The sequence below is a fragment of the Amblyomma mixtum genome, chromosome 2, assembly GCF_055824585.1.
Source record: "Amblyomma mixtum isolate Tamu chromosome 2, ASM5582458v1, whole genome shotgun sequence".
In the NCBI taxonomy this organism is placed as follows: Eukaryota; Metazoa; Arthropoda; class Arachnida; order Ixodida; family Ixodidae; genus Amblyomma; species Amblyomma mixtum.
The window spans coordinates 143,076,072-143,092,431 of NC_143013.1; the positions used below are offsets into that span (position 1 = coordinate 143,076,072).

The 16,360-nt window shown below is 44.7% G+C and overlaps 1 protein-coding gene across 1 annotated transcript in view; it reads left to right on the top strand.

The window, feature by feature from the left end:
* Window positions 1-16,360, top strand: part of LOC149361112 (protein O-mannosyl-transferase TMTC1-like) — a 142,499-nt gene that overhangs the window by 87,651 nt on the left and 38,488 nt on the right. The window lies entirely within an intron of this gene.

Genomic DNA, 16,360 nt, shown 5'->3' on the forward strand with positions numbered 1-16,360 from the left:
GTTTGCAGAGGCGAGAGAAAGAGCAATGTACAAGTGGACACAGATAACGTCCCGAAATCAGGTGTATTTCTGAGGCCAAATAGAAGTCAGCGTCGGCACGATTATTTCCGGCAGGAATTCAACGTTTCAAACTGGTGACAGCCAGCGGCCTGCTTCAACGGCCCAGCGCCTGAGATGGTCGTCTCTAATTTGCAGTGCAAAAGATAAAGGTTTATGGTGTAATGATCTTCCTGGTGTGTCTAGGTGAACCGCATGTAAACAAAGGCAGCCGCGCGGACGTCTAGGCCTACTATGGGGTATTGATCACGGCTATGCTTGAAAACTTCAGACTCATTATTTGATTCCAGATGAATTTTAAGGCGAAAGCCTTTAATGTCTCATCGTTCTAAGCAGCAGTTGTCGACAGAAATGTCACGCTTTTCAGTTGGTCGAAACGGTCGTGACGTCACAGTGCGCCAATTTCAAACGGGGCCAATTGTACTTTGGCTAGTAACCATGCAACCAATTGAAGGGATCATATAGTGATGCTCCAAGTAAGTGGGACTGAGCTTAGTTAATTGCTTACTTACCCAATTAGCCTAATTAACTTTTCCAGTTAGGCCATATAAATAAATAAAACCGAGTAAGAAATTGGTCGAGCTCGGGAATCGAACCCAGGTCTTCGGAGTGCGAGACGAGCATGCTATCCACTCCGCCATGCAAGCTTTTTTTTTCTGCAACATGGTATTTATTACAGTGATGTAATGTTCTATGTACATGAACTATATACAAGCCATTATGAAAACAGTGGTAAACAATATATATTCAAAAGACCATCCACTAGAAAAGGGGCAATGCAGAGCACATCACTAATAGTGAGTGCCACTCCGGTTCGTACTCAGTCTGGGCATACACGTCTCTTATATGAACAACCATTCGACGGAAGTGATCCTTTGTAGATACAACAGGTTCACAGTGTGTGTCCATCATGCGGGTTTTCCAGAGGCTGTGCAGTCCAATCAGAAAGAACATGTCCAGGGGTTCATCAACAAATGGCAGCGCAGTGAGATAGCGAACAGAATGTGGAGTCAGATGAATTCTTTTTTTAAAATGTGCGTTGCAGGATATCCCAGAAGAGTACTGCATCTTTTCAATTGATGAAACAATGCTCAATTGTTTCGGGTTCATCACAAAGGCGGCAATTAACGGTAGACACAAAAATGCCCTTTTTATCTAACCATGTTCTAACGGGCAACGTACCGGTGTGTAACTTAAAGAAAAAGGTCTTTGTACACGGCGAGACTGGCATCCTACGTATTCTTTTGAGTACGTCATGCCCCGGTGAACCAAAAAATTATTGGAAAGACTGCGTGTCAACTCTTCAGCGCTATGCTCAAACGTTTGTCCCCCATGGCCTCTCAATTTTTGGCAGGGCGACCGCCTGTAATCTGTTTCTCGCCACTAAAATATATTATGTACTGCAAATTATTCATTGCGCAAGACTTCCCATCCAGCGTTTTCACAGGGTTTTCGCTACTTTTGTGTGGGATTCGTCTTTTGAATCCATGAGGCGTGATAACCTTTTTCGGCCTGTAAGCGCTGGCGGCCTTGGTCTAGTTCACCTGTATGTCCGACAGATAGTGTCACGTTTCATGTTTTTCCGTGAGACTACACACCCAATAGTACGTTCATTCCTGCAAACAAATTTAGTTCATGTTTTACCCAACCTCATTGTGCCTTCCAATGTTTGTGACCGTCAGTGTTTGTGGGACATAATGCAAGAGGTGTATTTGGCTGTCCGTTTCCTACTTGTTCGTTTTTCTCCTGAGTTCCTTTTTTTAGTGTCGAGGAAAAAGTTGTATAAGGATTTTATTAGTATGCTCTTCCCTCCCCCATGTACCGCTCTCTGTATTTTGGTTTTCCGCCATGCAAGCTCGATGGTTTGGAATGAACAAAGGCGGGCCTAGTGAATACGGTGTCTTCGCTCACTCCCATCCTCCTCCCTTTCCTCCCTGCGAGGTTTAAGTGTCCACCGAGGTATGAGAGACAGATACATTTCCTTTCCTCATAAACCAATTTACCGACGAGCGAGTGTAAAACCAAATGGGCGATGCTGTTCTATGGACTCCCTGGCAGCGTTGCAAGACGCTGTTAGGGTGTTCCACTCTTAGAGGCGAAGCTTCACATCTTAACCACACATCAGTGACCACACTTTAGGTCAAAAAAGTGCCCCCCTAAATTGTGACGGCTGTCCATCGAGATACGCCACACAGTTACTGCGTAATTTCCTTTCCTCAAATACAACTTTCACTTTCTTCATTACCGGCCCTCTTTGTCTTCTTTCACTCCCACTTCCTCCCTTCCTCTACGGTGCGGTTCAGGTGTCCACCGAGATGACAGAGAATTACTGCGCCATTTCCTTTCCTCAAAACGCCTTGCGTTCAAAGGGTAAGGCATCGCGCCGAACGGGTGGTGGCGTTCCGTTCCGTGGACTCCCTGGCAGCACTACAACAGGCTGTCGCGTTCCACTCCTAAAGGCGAAACTTAAGCGTGATTAATTAGCAGTTAATTAGGATTGTCATTAATCATTAATTAAGCATTAATTAGTGATTTGTCATGATTTAGTAATTAGTACTAAATTATATGCGACGTCACCAGTGCCACAGAAGCAGTCAAAGTGGTGCGGAAAACGCTTTCGCCTCTACGCACTTTAGACAGTCAAAGTGCCCCTGAATTTTTGTGCACTTTCACAAGTCACGTTTGAGATGGAAAACTACTGTACAGGTTCCGGCGAGTGTCGACAGCTGAATCCCGTTGAAAGCAGTGCCAGTCTCATATGCCGCGGATGTATTCAGACTAGTTCTTAGCACAACTGCTTTGCAACATTGAATATGCCGCCACGAACGGCGCCATTTGATGATTCGTTCGCCGATGTGCTTTCCCGATTACTCACTGTTTTCATTTGTGGTTAGCGTACATTCACGAACGTCACTACTTCCCAGGCGATGTTCGCGCTCGTTCGCTTTGTTACAGATGTTCCTCCTAACGGTATCGCTTAGGTGGTTTTGCTCGGGGAACGGCCAGCAACACAAACTTCAAAACAACATCGAATAAATGCGTCAGGAATTTTGATTGCCTCATGAAGCATTTCATAAAATGGCACAAAGCTTGATCTCACAGGAGCAAGGGCAACCACCGAGCTTCAGTTGATGCGCACATGCGAACAAAAAAAAACAGCCCGCATTGCCGCGGGGTAGCAGTTGAAAAGTGAGACACTTCTTTCACCTTGTACACAGAGACTCGACGTTATCAGGATAAAACAACTGCAGTACCAAATGCCTTCATGTGGTTCGGACGCATGTTATATAAATTTCACAAATGTCTCATCATAATCACCATCAATCTAAATGCACCCACATAAGGACCAAAGCCTCTTCTATATGGCTCCAATTAAGCCCGTCTTGTGGCAGGTGCTGCCACCTTATGCCCGCATACTTCCTAATCTCATCCTCCTAGCTGACCCTTTGAAGCCCCTAGCTGCACTTGCCTTCTCTTGGAATGCACTCCGTTCTCTTGCATGTACTGCCCATGCCCATTTCTTCTTGATTTCGACTAGGATGTGATTAACTCATGTTTGTTCATTCATTCATTTCATTCATTTATTGATACTGTCAGCCTTTCTCAGGCTATTACAGGAGTGGAAAACCTGATAAATTCACATTCAAAACAAGGTACATTTCACAACTCCGATGTCGACACAAAAAACAAAGGAAAAATCAAACAGTAGATAAGAATAACGCATGCAAGTGCTGAGGCAAAACTATTACATTGGTGTACTACGGTCCAGGTAAGATTTTAGGCATTCTAGAAAGGCGTCGAGGTAGTTAATATTTACAATTGACTCTGGCAGCATGTTCCATTCTTTAATAACACGAGGAAAAAAACTGTACTTAAAACAATCGTTATAAGAACGCGGCACAGGAATATACATGGAATGGCGATGTCTTGATGTTTCATTAGGGTGTATTGTAAAATATGGTGATGTGTTGATATTCAAGTGGCCATGGATTAAAAGGTAAATAAACTTCAGCCTATCTACCTTAGTGCGGTATTCTAAACTTTTAAGGTTTGCTAATTTACATAATTCGGTCGGTGAATCAATTCGGCGATATTTATTGAAAATAAAACGGGAAGCAAGTTTCTGAACTTTCTCAATTTTTAATTTGTTAGACGCAGTGTAAGGATCCCAATTTTACCATATTCAATTACAGGTTTTACAAGGGTGTTATAAGTGAGTGTTTTTACATCGGGAGCTGCGTTACGGATTTTGCGTCTTAGTGCCCAAATTGTTTTGCGTGCCTTAGAGCATATATTATTTATGTGAGTATTCCAGTAAAGGTCAGAAGTGAAGGTTAAGCCGAGATACTTATGCTGATGTACTCTATTAACTGGTTTACCTGCAATGGAGTAAGGGTATATCATTATATTTTTCTTTCTAGTAACATACATAATTACGGATTTGTCAGAGTTAAGCACCATCTGCCACTTAGCGCACCAATGTTCTATTGCATGCAGATTAGCGTTCAGTTCTTCTTGATCAGTTGGGGTCCTAGTCGTTTTGTATACGACACAGTCATCAGCGAAAAGTCTGATTGGGACTCTGATAGCTTTTGGGAGGTCATTTATGAAGACTAAAAATAAAAGGGGGCCCAAGACACTTCCCTGTGGAGCAACTGAAACCACAGGGGAAGAAGACGATTGAAAACCTTCGAGGTGTACAAACTGTTCACGGGAGGTGAGGTAGGAAGAAAACCAGTGTGTTATTTTGGAGTTCCTGAATATAGCATTAATCTTTAGCAGCAACTTTGGATGGGATACCTTATCGAATGCTTTTGAGAAGTCCAAGAATAATGTGTCAGTTTGACCACGGCTGTTTATTCCCTCGGAAAGGCCGTGAACGGTTTCTATGAGCTGGGTAATTGTAGAAAGGCCTTTTCGGAACCCATGTTGAGAAGGATGAAGTATGTTATTATTTTCAAGGTATTCCATAAGGTGTTTAAATACAATATGCTCAAGCAACTTAGAACATGTACAAAGGAGAGAAATTGGTCGGTGTGGAGAAAGGAGTTATCCACGAAGGCAAACACGGCCTGCGCTACCGTTTCTTCCTTATGCGCCTTCAGATCCCGTCATTTTGACGCTAAGCAGGCTAAAAATCAAAATTCGTCGTTCCTTTTTCTTTTTTGTTTCTTCCAAAAAGACTGTTCTCTCTCCACCCTCCACCGCTTCTCGCATCAGCTGTCGTCCTCCATACTTTGCCCGAAGTAAAGGTTTCCCGATTTTCCTTTCTTGGCATAAAACGAAGTTCTTCTCTTTTGTCAGTATTTTAAAGACGCGCCTTTAACAGTGCGCGGCTACCACCATCTACCAGCCGTCTAACAGCGTTTTCGGATCGGCGATCTGGAGCAGCTCTTCGAATCCGCGAGGGTGCAAGATATATCTTGAAGTAAGGCCTTATCACGGGCTGGTGCGTTCGTGACGTCATGGAATATGTGTGCCCTTAACGTATGAACACAAAGGCAGAAAAGAAAAGTGATTTCTGCCCTCTTCACCTTTTAGGCGCACACTTATTTCAAATAGCCAGATATCCGTCGCGGTCCACTCAGAACTCAAGAACTGAATCCAAATCAGCCATTGAAACACGCTCTTCGGTTGGGCGGAGCAAGGAAACTTGCTGTGGATCACCGATTAATTACATATTTAAATGCGCTAGGATATCATTATTCCTAGCGCATTTAAATGATATCCTAATTGAAATACTGAAATTGAAATATATGATATCCTAGTTGAAATCAAGAGGAAGAAGTGGGTTTGGACAGGGCATGTAATGCGAAGGCAAGATAACCGCTGGTCCTTAGGATAACGGAGTGGATTCCAAGAGAAGGCAAACGTAGCAGGGGTCGACAGAAAATTAGGTGGGCGGATGAGATTAAGAAATTTGCGGGAATATGGCGGTCGCGGCTGGCGAAGGACAGGGTTAATTTGAGAGACATGGGAGAGGCCTTTGCCCTGCAGTGGGCGTAGTCAGGCAGATCATGATGATGATGACATACGCTACGCTTTCCCACAATTCTTTACATGCTTAGATCTAGTCTTGACTGCCAGATAGGCTACAATCTTTTATCTTTGGGGTGCACAAGGGTTCGCGTACTTACGCTACCAGAAATGTATCCGTCATCGTTCTGGAAATTCTTTGCATTGGTGTGTCGTGCGCACGGCTCGTAACTGTGAGCAAGACTTGGGAGTTTGTCGCCATCAGCGACGGGCTGAATCACGGGACATGGACATCATACTTCAAGGAACACGTAGACTGAGACAAATTGGCATTCGCCCAGCGTGAGTGGCAGGTTTAGCCTGAAGACGGATCTTGGTTTTTTTGGTATATGAAGATAAGAGAACGAGCATGCCTTGTCGAATTAGACTGGTTTATTGAGAGTAACAGAGAATGAATGACCTTGTTCCTAAACGATGAATTGAAAAAAAAAAAAATCGGGCAGGAAGTGCTGAGCTTTTCAACCGCCAAAGCGCGTTCTTCTTCTTATGGCAGCCAAAGCAGCAGCGAAAACCGTAACGGTAAGAAAAGGGCGAGGTAACGAGGTGACATAATCAGTACATCCACGCATGTTGAATGCAACCTGTGTCCAGGCAGGAGTAACCGCGACTCGTTTCGCGCGCATACCGGAGGTCGCCCTATGGAAGATGAAGAAAAATGCTTTGCTCTAACTCCTATGAATGCTTTTTAGCTTTCACAAAATTAAGCTTTGTCGACTAGTAACGTGCACTGGAGGGGTTACTTTGCCTCAATGCTTTCGAAAGCTCATGTATTTTCCCATGATGCAGCCACAGCGGCGAGGGCACTGGAGTTTTCGAAATTCTAATAACTGATACGGGTATTACTAGCGACCGGCCGCAAATCTCACATTGCAACTAGGCGCCTAATTCTACTAGTTAAAAATTTAATTATGAAATGTTAGTTAACCAGCCTAATACTTAAGACGATTCAGCAGTTTTCTGGTGTCAGCCGACACTGGTAATACTAAGCCCCAAAAGCCATATTTTTACCCCAAAAAGCCTATTTTTGGAAATTTTTGAAAGTGTTCGCAGGAGCACCCGGTAGTGCGGTAGTTCCAAATTATTCGACTGAGATAGATTTTTTTTTTAAATCGTGCACACTACGGCGGTGCGCTCTGCGCAAACGGGTTCTACAAGGCGGATGTTATTTGCATTATAAACAGCGGATACAGGTAGATTAATTAACGAAGGTTTGTTATCAACTTTTCAGTCTTTGGTTTTAGCTTAAAAGGCTATAAAGCGATATTGAAAGCCGTCATCAACAAAAGTGAGTTGACATTTTTTCCTTTCCTAATCGGCAAAGTGGTTCGAGATATCAAACGCAAAAATATATCTTTAAAACACTCTAAGTACGCTCTTTTACGTTCGACAATTATCACATGGCACCTCTGCTTGTGTTGTCACTGAGACAACGCCAACAGCTTCTACGTCACAAAACGCGTGAGCTCAATAAGTATTTCCACACCAGTTGTAAATTAGAGCTACTCTGTCTTGTCAGTGAGCAACGCGGAAAAGCCAACCTAACGATTTTTCCGCAGCGTGTTTTTCGAGTCGAAATCGCGAACAACGATGCCGACTCCAACCTTTTAAAAACACCGTTTGGCTTCGATGTTCACGGCTTTTCGTGTAAGGTATGATCTCAAGCCCTAAAACCAAAAATGATAAAGTTACTGAGTTAAGCATAGCGAACTTCCCGTCTTTTAATTGTAGTTGATCAGCAAAGTAATGTCTCCCTAGGCGCACAGTTCACATGAAATAAAAACTGGTATGGCGCAAGAAACGGGGACACAGAAGGCACACAAAACACAGGACTGACGCCAACTTGCAACTGGGGTTTATTGCACCAAGCCTGCCTTTTATACCACAACCAAGCCATATCAACGAAAGCGTAAACGTTGTACATATAAAACGGCAATTCATGCGACCACTGGCAATAAGGTAACGCTGATCATAACAATCTAATCTAAACAGAGCTTGGGAGGCCAACTTATTTTCTGGCCAGCAGAAACACATCAACCAAGGCAAAAAAAAAAAAACACACTGCACTGGGGCATGACAAGTCCACACTAACGAATTATGAAACGCGTGATGAAGGCGAAACAGAGCTAAAAAATCGAACGACTATGAGATAAAACCACGTGAAAAAAGATAACCAACAATAACCCGGCAAAAAACATGACCAACAATAACGCGGAAAAAAAATGACCAACAATAACAATAAGGAGGGATGAAGTCTGAAGATACAGCACCTAGCGTCAAGTGATAAAAACTGAAGATCATTCCTGAAGAACAGTCGTCTTAGCGTCTAATAATCTAAAAATTGTAAAACACCGAAAGAAAGGACGAAATAAGAGCACAAAATCAAGGGAAATCTGCGAACTACAAAAAACCTTCTATAAAAGACGTCTCGGCGCTGCTAAGCATAATGGAAGGCCTGCTAACGCATTTGTTGCCAGCTTTTTCGATGAAATATGCCTCAACAATTTCTCTCTCAGTTTTATCTTTCCCACTCTTTAAAAATCTAGCTTTCTCGAATTCGGGACGGCAATTAGAACAGCTCTTGCAGTGGTCAACTAGGAAGCTTCTTTCGTTGTTGCGCAAGTTTCGGGAATGCTCACTTGCACGCTCATTAAAACAACGACCTGTTTGCCCGATGTAAACGAGGCCACAGCTAAGCGGTATCTCATAAACCACTTGTGTCCTGCATTGCGTGAACTTTTTTTTTGGTGTTTTATGGTGCAAGGCGGCCGCTTTTCTCTGTTGGTCATGGCACAAAGTCTTGAAAGCTTACAAGGCGCAGAGAATACAACTTGAACATTGTGTCTGCTCGCTATTTTCTTAATGTTATGCGACACCTTGTGAATATACGGTATTACTGTTACTGATGAATGCGATACCGGCTCCCTGATGCAAGTGAGTTGCTTGAGTTTCAGCAAAAGCATTTCGCACACCGCCGAAATTAGACAAGGCGGATAACCTGCCTGTTTTAGCCTTCCAACTTGAGTGCGAAAGCTTGTGGACAACATGTGGGGGCAAGATTTGTTTAAGGCAGATAGCAGGGAGTTAGAAACAATCGCGCGTTTTACAAGCTTTGAATGAGCGCTGTCAAATGGTAGCAAGTCTTTCTTAGAACGCGGGTTGTACAGCCAGCAAAGACCTTTGTCCGGAAACATTAACTTGATATCTAAAAACTGGAGTTGGCTGTCCGTAGGGACCTCCTTGGTAAACGTGAGACCCTGGCCGTGGCTTGAAAAAACGGACACAGTCCTCGTGACGGCAGCGTCTAGATCCTGTTCCGGAATGTCCTTCAGAATGACCAAGAAATCGTCGACATACCTGTATATGGAAACTACATGAGGGTCACTGATATTTCTGCTGATGTCCGCTCCTACCACTGAAAGGAAGATGTCGCAAAGGACGGGTGCAACAGAAGAGCCGATGCAGATTCCTTTCTTCTGGACGTAGAACTTTCCCTCGTAGGAAATTGCGGTGGATTTCAAGTAGAATTCCAATAGCGTAATGAAATTATCAGTGCTTATTCCAGCGGCATTTTGGAAGCGAACTTCTCCTGTAGACAGGGTTTTATCCTTGACCGCTCTTAGGAGTCCTTGGTGAGGAACCGAATAGTACAGTTCCTCTATGTCAATGGAGAACGCGGTGTACTTGTGGGCGGGCAAAGCTTCTAAATGCTTAATAACGTCCGATGAGCTGCGCACAAGGAAAGGGTCATCGGTTACCAGGGTGCCAAGGTTTGTCTGGAGGTAGCGGCTAACGAGACGTTGCCAAGTTCCTTGTTCTGACACGATGGTGCGCAGCGGGAATCCAGGCTTGTGGGTCTTGACAGTGAAGAACACTTCAAGAAATCCTCTCTTTTCACTCTTTGCCAATTTCTTAATGCCTTCTAGATGCAAATCTTCTAGGATTTGAAGAGCTTCTCCTTTTTGTTTTCGAACTTTAAACGGGACCTTTTTGAAGTTTTTGTGAATTGCAGCCAATGCCTTTTCACGGAATACACCAGCGGACAGGAGAGCAAAGCCACCCTCCTTATCAGCCTGTAGCGGTACGAGGTCATTGTCCTTTAGCGCAGTTGAAAGCTTCTGCAATGGTAGCTTTTTCGAACGACCGCCATGTACTGTGGCCTTCAGGCAAGCAACGCCGTCGCTTATGACTCTTCCTTTTTCCTGGTCAGGGGCATTGTTAGCCACCCTTCTTACCATGGCAAGTAGCTCTTGACGCTGAGCACAAGGAGCCAAGCTGAACTTCGGACCTTTTTCCAAAATCCGTAGGACTTCTTCAGGCACAACTGCATTTCCTAGCATGGTAAGCTGCCTGGGGCTTTCAGCGGGCTGCCTCTTTTCACGGGGAATAAGGCTCAAAAGAGCACGCTGCCAGAGAAACTCTGTAGAACTTGCCGCCAGACGCTTCATCTCTTGAAAACGCTGGTTTTCCTTGGCAGGTTCCCTTCCTACCACGACGAGGACACGAAGCCAGTCTTGGTACATTCGTACTTGCCTCCAGTACTCAGACTTGAGTATCTTGCAGACGCGCCTGACGTGCCCCCAAGATGGCTGCAGAACACCGAATAATGACTGAACCTCCAAGGGAACTATTTTCCGTTTCAAGCAGTAGGAGACCACTCGAGACTGGCACGTTGAGACAGCAATCAGGTTGAGACACGTAATGGCAGGTTCGGTGCGGAAGCTTCGAAAGAGGAAAGGGCCCATTGTAGGAGAAATATGGTCAAGTAAAACTCTAGTTTGGGCGAGTTGGTTCATGATGAAATAAAAACTGGTATGGCGCAAGAAACGGGGACACAGAAGGCACACAAAACACAGGACTGACGCCAACTTGCAACTGGGGTTTATTGCACCAAGCCTGCCTTTTATACCACAACCAAGCCATATCAACGAAAGCGTAAACGTTGTACATATAAAACGGCAATTCATGCGACCACTGGCAATAAGGTAACGCTGATCATAACAATCTAATCTAAACAGAGCTTGGGAGGCCAACTTATTTTCTGGCCAGCAGAAACACATCAACCAAGGCAAAAAAAAAAACACGGCACTGGGGCATGACAAGTCAACACTAACGAATTATGAAACGCGTGATGAAGGCGAAACAGAGCTAAAAAATCGAACGACTATGAGATAAAACCACGTGAAAAAAGATAACCAACAATAACCCGGCAAAAAACATGACCAACAATAACGCGGAAAAAAAAATGACCAACAATAACAATAAGGAGGGATGAAGTCTGAAGATACAGCACCTAGCGTCAAGTGATAAAAACTGAAGATCATTCCTGAAGAACAGTCGTCTTAGCGTCTAAGAATCTAAAAATTGTAAAACACCGAAAGAAAGGACGAAATAAGAGCACAAAACCAAGGGAAATCTGCGAACTACAAAAAACCTTCTATAAAAGACGTCTCGGCGCTGCTAAGCATAATGGAAGGCCTGCTAACGCATTTGTTGCCAGCTTTTTCGATGAAATATGCCTCAACAATTTCTCTCTCAGTTTTATCTTTCCCACTCTTTAAAAATCTAGCTTTCTCGAATTCGGGACGGCAATTAGAACAGCTCTTGCAGTGGTCAACTAGGAAGCTTCTTTCGTTGTTGCGCAAGTTTCGGGAATGCTCACTTGCACGCTCATTAAAACAACGACCTGTTTGCCCGATGTAAACGAGGCCACAGCTAAGCGGTATCTCATAAACCACTTGTGTCCTGCATTGCGTGAACTTTTTTTGGTGTTTTATGGTGCAAGGCGGCCGCTTTTCTCTGTTGGTCATGGCACAATAAGTTGGCCTCCCAAGCTCTGTTTAGATTAGATTGTTACGATCAGCGTTACCTTATTGCCAGTGGTCGCATGAATTGCCGTTTTATATGTACAACGTTTACGCTTTCGTTGATGTGGCTTGGTTGTGGTATAAAAGGCAGGCTTGGTGCAATAAACCCCAGTTGCAAGTTGGCGTCAGTCCTGTGTTTTGTGTGCCTTCTGTGTCCGCGTTTCTTGCGCCATACCAGTTTTTATTTCATCATGAACCAACTCGCCCAAACTAGAGTTTTACTTGACCATATTTCTCCTACAATGGGCCCTTTCCTCTTTCGAAGCTTCCGCACCGAACCTGCCATTACGTGTCTCAACCTGATTGCTGTCTCAGCGTGCCAGTCTCGAGTGGTCTCCTACTGCTTGAAACGGAAAATAGTTCCCTTGGAGGTTCAGTCATTATTCGGTGTTCTGCAGCCATCTTGGGGGCACGTCAGGCGCGTCTGCAAGATACTCAAGTCTGAGTACTGGAGGCAAGTACGAATGTACCAAGACTGGCTTCGTGTCCTCGTCGTGGTAGGAAGGGAACCTGCCAAGGAAAACCAGCGTTTTCAAGAGATGAAGCGTCTGGCGGCAAGTTCTACAGAGTTTCTCTGGCAGCGTGCTCTTTTGAGCCTTATTCCCCGTGAAAAGAGGCAGCCCGCTGAAAGCCCCAGGCAGCTTACCATGCTAGGAAATGCAGTTGTGCCTGAAGAAGTCCTACGGATTTTGGAAAAAGGTCCGAAGTTCAGCTTGGCTCCTTGTGCTCAGCGTCAAGAGCTACTTGCCATGGTAAGAAGGGTGGCTAACAATGCCCCAGACCAGGAAAAAGGAAGAGTCATAAGCGACGGCGTTGCTTGCCTGAAGGCCACAGTACATGGCGGTCGTTCGAAAAAGCTACCATTGCAGAAGCTTTCAACTGCGCTAAAGGACAATGACCTCGTACCGCTACAGGCTGATAAGGAGGGTGGCTTTGCTCTCCTGTCCGCTGGTGTATTCCGTGAAAAGGCATTGGCTGCAATTCACAAAAACTTCAAACAGGTCCCGTTTAAAGTTCGAAAACAAAAAGGATAAGCTCTTCAAATCCTAGAAGATTTGCATCTAGAAGGCATTAAGAAATTGGCAAAGAGTGAAAAGAGAGGATTTCTTGAAGTGTTCTTCACTGTCAAGACCCACAAGCCTGGATTCCCGCTGCGCACCATCGTGTCAGAACAAGGAACTTGGCAACGTCTCGTTAGCCGCTACCTCCAGACAAACCTTGGCACCCTGGTAACCGATGACCCTTTCCTTGTGCGCAGCTCATCGGACGTTATTAAGCATTTAGAAGCTTTGCCCGCCCACAAGTACACCGCGTTCTCCATTGACATAGAGGAACTGTACTATTCGGTTCCTCACCAAGGACTCCTAAGAGCGGTCAAGGATAAAACCCTGTCTACAGGAGAAGTTCGCTTCCAAAATGCCGCTGGAATAAGCACTGATAATTTCATTACGCTATTGGAATTCTACTTGAAATCCACCGCAATTTCCTACGAGGGAAAGTTCTACGTCCAGAAGAAAGGAATCTGCATCGGCTCTTCTGTTGCACCCGTCCTTTGCGACATCTTCCTTTCAGTGGTAGGAGCGGACATCAGCAGAAATATCAGTGACCCTCATGTAGTTTCCATATACAGGTATGTCGACGATTTCTTGGTCATTCTGAAGGACATTCCGGAACAGGATCTAGACGCTGCCGTCACGAGGACTGTGTCCGTTTTTTCAAGCCACGGCCAGGGTCTCACGTTTACCAAGGAGGTCCCTACGGACAGCCAACTCCAGTTTTTAGATATCAAGTTAATGTTTCCGGACAAAGGTCTTTGCTGGCTGTACAACCCGCGTTCTAAGAAAGGCTTGCTACCATTTGACAGCGCTCATTCAAAGCTTGTAAAACGCGCGATTGTTTCTAACTCCCTGCAATCTGCCTTAAACAAATCTTGCCCCCACATGTTGTCCACAAGCTTTCGCACTCAAGTTGGAAGGCTAAAACAGGCAGGTTATCCGCCTTGTCTAATTTCGGCGGTGTGCGAAATGCTTTTGCTGAAACTCAAGCAACTCACTTGCATCAGGGAGCCGGTATCGCATTCATCAGTAACAGTAATACCGTATATTCACAAGGTGTCGCATAACATTAAGAAAATAGCGAGCAGACACAATGTTCAAGTTGTATTCTCTGCGCCTTGTAAGCTTTCAAGACTTTGTGCCATGACCAACAGAGAAAAGCGGCCGCCTTGCACCATAAAACACCAAAAAAAAAGTTCACGCAATGCAGGACACAAGTGGTTTATGAGATACCGCTTAGCTGTGGCCTCGTTTACATCGGGCAAACAGGTCGTTGTTTTAATGAGCGTGCAAGTGAGCATTCCCGAAACTTGCGCAACAACGAAAGAAGCTTCCTAGTTGACCACTGCAAGAGCTGTTCTAATTGCCGTCCCGAATTCGAGAAAGCTAGATTTTTAAAGAGTGGGAAAGATAAAACTGAGAGAGAAATTGTTGAGGCATATTTCATCGAAAAAGCTGGCAACAAATGCGTTAGCAGGCCTTCCATTATGCTTAGCAGCGCCGAGACGTCTTTTATAGAAGGTTTTTTGTAGTTCGCAGATTTCCCTTGATTTTGTGCTCTTATTTCGTCCTTTCTTTCGGTGTTTTACAATTTTTAGATTCTTAGACGCTAAGACGACTGTTCTTCAGGAATGATCTTCAGTTTTTATCACTTGACGCTAGGTGCTGTATCTTCAGACTTCATCCCTCCTTATTGTTATTGTTGGTCATTTTTTTTCCGCGTTATTGTTGGTCATGTTTTTTGCCGGGTTATTGTTGGTTATCTTTTTTCACGTGGTTTTATCTCATAGTCGTTCGATTTTTTAGCTCTGTTTCGCCTTCATCACGCGTTTCATAATTCGTTAGTGTGGACTTGTCATGCCCCAGTGCAGTGTGTTTTTTTTTTTGCCTTGGTTGATGTGTTTCTGCTGGCCAGAAAATAAGTTGGCCTCCCAAGCTCTGTTTAGATTAGATTGTTATGATCAGCGTTACCTTATTGCCAGTGGTCGCATGAATTGCCGTTTTATATGTACAACGTTTACGCTTTCGTTGATATGGCTTGGTTGTGGTATAAAAGGCAGGCTTGGTGCAATAAACCCCAGTTGCAAGTTGGCGTCAGTCCTGTGTTTTGTGTGCCTTCTGTGTCCCCGTTTCTTGCGCCATACCAGTTTTTATTTCATCATGAACCAACTCGCCCAAACTAGAGTTTTACAGTTCACATGCTAAGGCCTCACCAAGGTATCTTTTAGTGCTTTTTAACCTGTAGTGAAGAAATGGAAGCATCTGTTATATTACTACCACAAAAACCGCTTGCTCCCATACTTTATGCCGCGCACCCAAATTACTTCAGGGGCCGCCGCTACCTGCTTGGTTTATGCGAGCAATGTCTGAGCTTTTGTCACTTCATATCGCTATGTGGATAGAGACGCCGTTTCTCGTGAAGAAAGTGCCTGAGCAACTCTCAGTGCTCAAGACATTCTGGCCAGACAAGAAAGAAAAGAAGATCCAGTCATGTTACGCAGTGTCTGCATCAGTTTAGACGACAGACAAGGAAGTCTTTGAGTTTGTCTTTTTCTCTCTGTATGCTTTAACGGGAAGAACATTACAGAGAGTCCTCGCTGCCATTCCGGAAATGACAGGAGAACGTTTATGTGCGCCTCTTACTTTAAGAGGCCACTTTCGCTGTTTAAAATGCGCTCCCTAATAGCTTGCCTTGTTTACCGAAGTAGTTATCTATAGTCATGCCTCAGCCGTAGAAAACGAGCAAATTATAGTAACTTGCGTTAACCCTATTTGGGCATTAGTAGTTGTCGTTCGTAGACAGCTCCTAGGCGTGTTAGGTTTGGTTTATGGGGTTTAACGTCCCAAAGCGACTAAGGCTATGAGAGACGCCGTAGTGAAGGGCTCCGGAAATTTCGACCACCTGGAGTTCTTTAACGTGCACTGACATCGCACAGTACGCGGGCCTCTAGAATTTCTCCTCCAAAGAAATTCTAGCCGCCGCGGCCGGGATCGAACCCGCGTCTTTCGGGCCAGCAGCCGAGCACCGTAACCGCTGAGCCACCGCGGCGGCTGCCTAGGCGTGTTAAGCTCGGAAGAAGCTAAAGTAAGGATGAGTTTGGTACTTCAAAGCTGCCCCTCATTAGCATAAGAAAGCCATTTTCTGCAAACACCCGCCGATCCTCACGCATTCACCCGTTGTCTGTGTACGCGTGCGCACATTTTTTTTTTCTGGGAAGCGGAATACTAGGCACCCACTTAATAGGCTTATCGTATAGCAAGCAGCAAGTGAGCTTAACAATGAAAAATATCTCCTCTTAAAAAAGAATCCTGTCGAATACTACACTTTATTGGCGACAGTCATCTTGC